The following is an 8,373-nucleotide window of genomic DNA, read 5'->3' as shown; positions in this document are numbered from 1 at the left end:
GATCTTTAAAAGCTATTAGTGAAAGCAGAAAGAACTAGACCTAACGTATTGTTCTAGGTTCAATAATAATGTTCCCCCTATTAAATTGATAGGAAAGAATATAAATACGAAATTTTCATTATTTTGTTTTGTTTAATAATGGAATTTTTCATTCTAAAACTTACAAATTATTTGACTTCTCATAGGAAAATGTGGATCAGAAATAAATTAATTCTGGCGTGTTAAATGTGACACCGTTTTACTGTGTACGTTGTATGTTAATGTGAATAAATCTCACTAATAAGTAATTGTGAGCGTAGGCTTTCGCGGCCATGTCACTATCAACAAAGTTCTTCAGATTATGTGTCCATATTGTCAATATGTAAACTTCTCCAACGTTTCGGTCACTGTTGAAAATGTCTTTCCTTAGTGTGTCGTGCTGACTCCTGAGTGAAAAAACTAAAGGCCCGATATTCGTAATCAGATAGGGTACTGAGAATGGGGAGCAGCTCTCACAGGCGCGAGAGAGGCTACAGCAGCCGTAGATGCACAAGGGTACGCACACGTTAGCCGGCACTAACACCAGCAAATAAGCAGCGTTACGTCACAGCAGCTGTCCCCGCCTCTCATTCGCGTATTTTCACCAACGGCAAGAAATAAAGCAAACACCAATAAAGGACGTCTGTTGTCGCGAATGAGGAGAAAAAAGCCAACACCAATAAAAGACGTCTAACACGCACCCTCTTCGTACTTAGTAACTTATCATGTTACGAAATCAGCTTCTTCCTCTACTATATGCGAACTTAAGTTTCTGTCACCTGTGTTAGGCATAGACTTTCTGTGACACTATGGATTCTCTCCAGACCTTTTGATGGCCACGCTGTTGCGACATTCCTCCGACAAACACACTGTGGGCTCCGTCGCAACGCCTACGCATTCGAGAGTGCGACTGCTGCCTGTCTGCCAATTAGCTGAACCCACGTGTCTCACTTCTGACTTGGCAAGATCACTGTGCAAACTGCTCAACCAGCGACACGACATCCCAGCTCTACGCATGGCAAATGCTTCGCTGCACTCACTCAACACATCAGCGGATCTGGTCCGTGCAAGGACAAACTTCGCTGCACTCGCAACGAGGACACCCGGTTACTACCGCACAACTACAGCCAAATCCTGCAACTATAGCCGCGCGCAGTGGCCGCACGGTTTGAGGCGCCATGTCACGGATTGCGCGGTCTCTTCCTCAGGCATGTGTGTGTGTGTGTATTGTTCTTAGCTTAAGTCAGTTTAAGTAGTGTATAAGTCTAGGGACCGATGACCTCAGCAGTTTGGTCCCTTAGGAATTCACACACGCTTGAACATTTTTTCGCAACTATAGTCATGTACCACAGCGGTAACGAATCGGCCGTACCTTTCTTCTCACCGCCCATACCTTCCGCACCACGGCTACGTTCACTGTCAGTGTTTCTGCAAACGACATCGAGGATATCTCTTTGCAATGTCATAAAGACTATTTGTTTGTTATTCATGCACCACCTCGCTTCCCTCGGAGACTCTGATTGTAACCTAACGCTCATCTGAGAATTCCAGTTACCTACTCCTACTTACTTTGTAGACGGCTCTCTTTGAGTTTCCATCAGCAAAGAGGGTCTGCTTAGTTCATGTACAATGCGATCAGGCACAGCCCTCGCAACCTACGCCTATCCATGTACTACTCTCCCACGTGAGTCGACCTCTGCGGCGACTGGCGTGGCTGCAAGATTATGTCGTGTCTTCACGCCTCAGTGTAGCTGCCAGTGGATTTCGCAGCGAAATAACGTCCTGGACACCACTTTAAATGAATAATGCTTTATTATACACAACTCGCCATTAAAATTGCTACACCAAGAAGAAATGCAGATGATAAACGGGTATTCATTGGACAAATATATTATACTAGAACTGACATGTGATTACATTCTCACGCAATTTGGGTGCATAGATCCTGAGAAATCAGTACCCAGAACAACCACCTCTGGCCGTAATAACGGCCTTGATACGCCCGGGCATTGAGTCAAACAGAGCTTGGATGGCATGTACAGGTACAGCTGCCCATGCAGCTTCAACACGCTACCACAGTTCATCAAGTGCAGTGACTGCCCTATTGTGACGAGCCAGTTTCTCGGCCACCATTGACCATGCAGCTTCAACACGATACCACAGGTCATCAAGAGTAGTGATTGGCCTATTGTGACGAGCCAGTTGCTCGCCCACCATTGACCAGACGCTTTCAGTTGGTGAGAGATCTGGAGAATGTGCTGGCCAGTGTTGCAGTCGAACATTTTCTGTATCCAGAAAGGCCCGTACAGGACCTGCAACATGCGGTCGTGCATTATTCTGCTGAAATGTAGGGTTTCGCAGGGATCGAATGAAGGGTAGAGCCATGGGTCGTAACACATCTGAAAAGTAACGTCCACTGTTCAAAGTGCCGTCAATGCGAACAAGAGGTTACCGAGACGTGTAACCAATGGGTTCCCATACCATCACGCTGGGTGATACGCCAGTATGGCGATGACGAATACACGCTTCCAATGTGTGTTCATCGCGATGTCGCCAAACACGGATGCGACCATCAAGATGCTGTAAACTCAACCTGGATTCATCCGAAAAAATGACGCTTTGCCATTCGTGCACCCAGGTTCGTCGTTGAGTACACCATCGCAGGCGCTCCTGTCTGTGATGCAGCGTCAAGGGTAACCGCAGCCACGGTCTCCGAGCTGATAGTCTATGCCGCTGCAAACGTCGTCGAACTGTTCGTGCAGATGGTTGTTGTCTTGTAAACGTCCCCATTTGTTGACTCAGGGATCGAGACGTGGCTGCACTATCCGTTATAGCCATGCGGATAAGATGCCTTTCATCTCGACTGCTAGTGATACGAGGCCGTTGGGATCCAGCACGGCGTTCCGTATTACCCTCCTGAACCCACCGATTCCATATTCTGCTAACAGTCATTGGATCTCGACCAACGCGAGCAGCAATGTCGCGATACGATAAACCGCAATCGCGATAGGCTACATTCCGACCATTATCAAAGTCGGAAACGTGATGATACGCATTTCTTCTCCTTACACGAGGCATCACAACAACTTTTCACCAGGCAATGCCGGTCAACTGCTGTTTGTGTATGAGAAATCGGTTGGAAACTTTCCTCATTTCAGCACGTTGTAGGTGCCAACCTTGTGTGAATGCTCTGAAAAGCTAATCATATGCGTATCACAGGACCTTTTTCCCGTCGGTTAAATTTCGCGTCTGTAGCACGTCATCTTCGTGGTGTAGCAATTTTAATGGCCAGTAGTGTAAGTAACACATTTACTCAAGTTAACCGAACAATTCAACAGTAAACAAGAGACTGCTTTATTGCTCATAATCCGATATACAAGATATCCTCAAAATATACAGGTACAAGATTTTCAGACACTCTCTTTGGAGTCAAACCAAATATACATTCAGCCACTTGTGTTCTCTTTTCAGAGGTGTTACTCGAGCTGGTGTCGTCATCACCGTCCCCTGTAAAATGGAGCACTACGGGGAAATGGAGGTCAGGGGTGTGGTCGAGACCGTGGATCGTTTACAGATGAGCCTGACCAGCCAAGTTCCGGACGGCTGCTGAGAAGCACAAGGTTGGACCATTCTCAGTTTCGATCTAACATAATGAAAGTGACCAACTGTGCCTTGGCCAGCTGCAACACAGGGCACCAATGTACTATTTCTCGTAGTGGAGCGGTCTGCAGTGCACGTTATGTATATATACTACAGTGCAAAATGTTGAAGCTAGCGCTGCGTGGCAGTGATGCATTATCTGTGCTGTTGCACAGTGAACAATCTGTCCACCAGGTAGAGGTTCTTCTTTATCAGCTCTGACTACTGAGCAACCATGGTGTGTTGTAGCTGCAGCAGAGACTTGACGTTCCGTAAAATCCACAACACAGCTTCTAGCATGGGCTTCACACTGAACAGTGTCCTTAGCTGGTATGGTATCTTGTCAGTGAGTTGTTCCTCTTAAATTGCCTGTTTCAGTTGTTGTTGTGGGGTGCATGACAAGCATCTGATAAAGACAGGTTTTGTCGTTTGATAATTTTTTCTTTCAGGTGGAGCGAGGATGACATCGCTGATGTCAGCATGCTCCGCTAAATGGCACATTGTCACAAGTCGAGAGTTTTGTCCAAAATTCCCAATGAAGTAAACACACGTTCTACTGTCGTGAACCAAAGTGCCGATTGCGCCGACCATAATGGCAGAAGTTTGGGTAGTAAGCTGAGTCTCTGAATTGAAATCTGAACAAATTGTTGTTGCCTGTTGCATTGATACTTTTGTGCAAAATGGCGTAACTGAGGCTAATGCCACACTAGGCGATTTTCTCCGCAGATGGTCAACGATTTTTGTCGCGCCGTAAATGGAATTTCAAGTTGCAAACAGAAGGTGCCATACAGGGCTGTAATTGTCGCTCCATTAAGTTTCCGCTCGGAACTGTCGCTGTCGAATGGGCGCGGGCCTATTCTTTGGCGCGGCAGTAATCGTCGGCATCCCTGCTACACTAGACTGTTGTTGTCGCCAGTCGCGCAGTAACAACAAGGATATTGCACTCAGTTCTGTTTCGTCTGTGTGTGGCAACGTCCGAAAACTGTAAATGTCGCTCCAATGGACCATTTGGACAGTGAACTGATAATAATTGAGGTGGCGAAATATCCCTGTCTCTACAACATAAAGTCGGGAGATTATAGAGACAACTGCTGGAGACAGAAGCATGGAAAAAGGTGTGTGCAGATGTCGTTGAGGCTGAGAAGTGGAACTCGTTATCACTGGATGCACAAAGTGCAATAGGTAAGATGATATGTGTACATTCTTGTATATAGGTGGATGCAAAGTTTCGTAACAATCGGCGTAACTTTCACTTAGACAACTACTAAAAAGTAATTTAATTTTTATTTTTCCTTCATGCACACAAACCTGTTGCACCAAAAAAATTTAATTAAATATGTAGAAACTTTGCATGATTTAATATAATGTTTTTTAGAGGTATTTTCATACTATTTTCAATATTTTAAAAAATTCAGAAAAACAAATACTCTGAATTTGTACAGCCGGCCGAAGTGGCCGAGCGGTTAAAGGCGCTGCGGTCTGGAACCGCAAGACCGCTACGGTCGCAGGTTCGAATCCTGCCTCGGGCATGGATGTTTGTGATGTCCTTAGGTTAGTTAGGTTTAACTAGTTCTAAGTTCTAGGGGACTAATGACCTCCGCAGTTGAGTCCCATAGTGCTCAGAGCCATTTGAACCATTTTTGAATTTGTACAAATTTTTCTTACTAATATCTTAATCCAGTATTACCTAAGGTAAAAAAACGATTATCTACATCTACATCATTCCCCGCAAGCCACCTAATGGTGTGTGGCGGAGGGTACTTTCGGTACCATTATCGGATCCCCCCAATCCTGTGCCACTCGCGAATAGCACGTGGGAAGAATGATTGTCAATAAGTCTCTGTATTGGCTCTAATTTCAAGAATTTTCTCCTCGTGATCAATACGCGAGATGTATGTGGGGGGAAGTAATATGTTGTCTGACTCCTGAAAAGTTCTGTTCCGAAATATCAATAGTAACTCTCTCCGTCACGCACAAAGCCTCTCTTGTAACGTCTGCCAGTGGAGTTTGTTTAGCATTCCGTAACGCTCTCTCGCCAGCTAAAGGATCCTGTGACGAATCACGCGGATCTTCGTTGGATCTTCTCTATCTCCTCCATCAGTCCTACCTGACAGGGATCCCAGATAGATGAATCGGGCGAACAAGCGCCTTATAAGCCACTTCTTTCGTGGATGAGTTACATTTCCTTAAGATTCTTCCGACTAATCTGAGTCTGGTGTCTGCTTTTCTCACTATCTGTTTTATATGGTCATTCCACTTAAGGTCGCTTAGGATAGTTATGCCTATATGTTTTACGGCAGACGCTGTCTCCAGCTGTTTGTCATTAATAGTATAGCTGTATAGTAGTGGCTTTCTTTTCCTATGTATGCGCAATATGTTATATTTATTTACGTTCAGGGTCAACTGCCAGAGTCTGCACCAATCATCAATTCTCTACAGATCGTTCCGCAAATTCTTACTATCTTCTGGCGTTGCTACTTTGGTATAGACAACTGCATCATCTGCGAATAGCCGTAAAGAGCACCCAACGTTTCCCACTAGATCATTTATATATATTGTCAACAGCAATGGTCCTATCGCACTTCCCTGTGGTACACCGGACATTACTTTTACATCTGTCGATTTTGTTCCGATAAGAGCGACGTGTTGAGTTCTGTCTGCTAAAAAGTCTTGAATCCAATCGCAGGTCTGCTCCGATACACCTTAAGCTCGTGTTTTTTCCACTAAACGGCAATGCGGGACGGTGTCAAATGCCTTACTGAAATCTAGGAACACGGCATCAACCTGAGCGCCTTGTCTACTGTGCTATGGATCTCATGGAGGAACAGAGCGAGCTGAGTTCCGCAGGATCTCTGTTTGCGGAATCCGTTGATTTTTATAGAGGAGATATCCATTTTCCAAAAACGTCATAATTCTTGAGCATAAAACATGTTCCATAATCCTACAACAGATTGACGTCAACGGTATAGGTCTATAATTGTGTGGATCTGTCTTACGGCCTTTCTTAAACACGGGAATGACCGCCGCTTTTTTCCAGTCTTTAGGTGCCTTTCGTTACTCAAGGGATCCACGATAAATTACTGCTAGAAGGGGAGCAAGCTCTTTCGCATAATCTTTATAAAACCTTATAGGTATCTCATCAGTTCCTGACGCCTTTCCACTACTAAGCGATTGTAGTTGCTTTTCAATTCCGCGATCGGTTATCTCGCCTTTTCTCTGTTGTCTTCCGTTTCGGTACTGGTGTAGTCGCTGAGAATGAGTAGATGATTTTGACGCACTTAGTCTACTGATTTTACATACGACCAAAATCTCTTAGGGTTTTTAGTCAGGTCGGTTAACAACGTATTATTTTCAAAAATCGTTGAACGCTCCTGTCATCGTTCTCCTTAGGCTCATTTTCGCTTCGTTTAGGTTTTGTTTGTCAGCCAGGTTTTTACTTCTCTTGAGTGTGAGATGAAGTGCTCTTTGTTGAAGTAGCGCTTTTCTGACATGGCTATTAAACCATGGTGGATCTTTCCCATCCCTTAAAACCTTACTCGGAACGTTCTTGTCTAGGCGTACTGAACGATGCCTTTGAATTTTTTCCATGTGTTCTCCACATCTTCGTCCTCATCATCGAATGTTTGATGCTGACTGCTGTGGTATTCTGAAATTTGTATACTGTCATCCTTGCTGAGCAAATATATCTTCCTATCTTTCTTTACATTCCTTGTAGGACCCGTCGTCATAGATGCTGTCACAGCGTTATGATCACTGATACCTTCCTCTACGTTAACTGATTCGATAAGTTCAGGTCTGTTTGTTGCCAGGAGGCCTAAGACGTTACCATCTCGAGTTGGTTCTGTAACTATCTGCTCAAGGTAATATTCGAACAAGACATCCAGAACAATGCCACACGAATCCCTGTCACTGGGACCAGTTCTGATGGCATAACACTCCCAATCTATACCTGGTAAGTTGAAGTCACCCCCTATTACAACGGCATGATCAGGAAAATTACTAATGATATTCTGCAAGTTCTGTCTGAAGCGCTCTACAACTACAGATCCTGACCCAGGTGGTCTGTAGAAGCATCCGATCTCCATTTTTCACCGTTCTTTGATACTCAGTTTCACCCAGATTAATCCACATTCGGAATCCGTGATAACCTCAATAGACTTTATCGAATTTTTACTGCAATAAACACCCCGCCACCATTGTCGACTAACCTATCCTTACGATAAACATTCCAATCTGAACTTAGGATTTCGTTGTCATTGACGTCTGGTTTCAACCGACTTTCTGTTCCCAATCCTATCTGTGCATTATAACCTTCAGTAAGCGATACTAATTCTGGGATCTTTCCTTGGATGCTCCTGCAATTTACTAAAAGCAATGATCTTTTCTATCTCTGATGGGCGAGGACCAAGATTCTCTGAGGTTATTGTGGCTTATTTAACTGGCAAATCGTCTTTGATCCCAAGGGAGTGGTTATCTGACCTAAAAAAGCCCTATGTGCACGCCACATATACTCCGCTACACTAGTAGCCGCATCCTGCGTGTAGTGCACGCCTGACCTATTAATGGGGAGCCCTACAGTTCTGCACTCGATAGCGGAGGTCGAGAAATTCGCATCCGATACCACAGCAGAGTCGTCCGAGCCTCTGGTTTAGACTTTTCACTCTGCTCCAAACCAGAGGACCGCGATCAACCCTGGGTACTATGGTACAAATAGAC

General features: G+C 44.8%; 1 non-coding gene across 1 annotated transcript; it reads left to right on the top strand.

Annotated features, from left to right (window-relative positions):
* The first annotated feature begins 5,102 nt into the window (after window positions 1–5,102).
* On the top strand, window positions 5,103–5,186 carry Trnap-ugg. Its single transcript has one exon. It is a non-coding gene; the product is annotated as a tRNA-Pro (tRNA).
* Window positions 5,187–8,373: the final 3,187 nt, after the last annotated feature.

Source organism: Schistocerca americana, chromosome 1, assembly GCF_021461395.2.
Source record: "Schistocerca americana isolate TAMUIC-IGC-003095 chromosome 1, iqSchAmer2.1, whole genome shotgun sequence".
In the NCBI taxonomy this organism is placed as follows: domain Eukaryota; kingdom Metazoa; phylum Arthropoda; class Insecta; order Orthoptera; family Acrididae; genus Schistocerca; species Schistocerca americana.
This window is presented reverse-complemented; position numbering and strand designations above follow the sequence as displayed.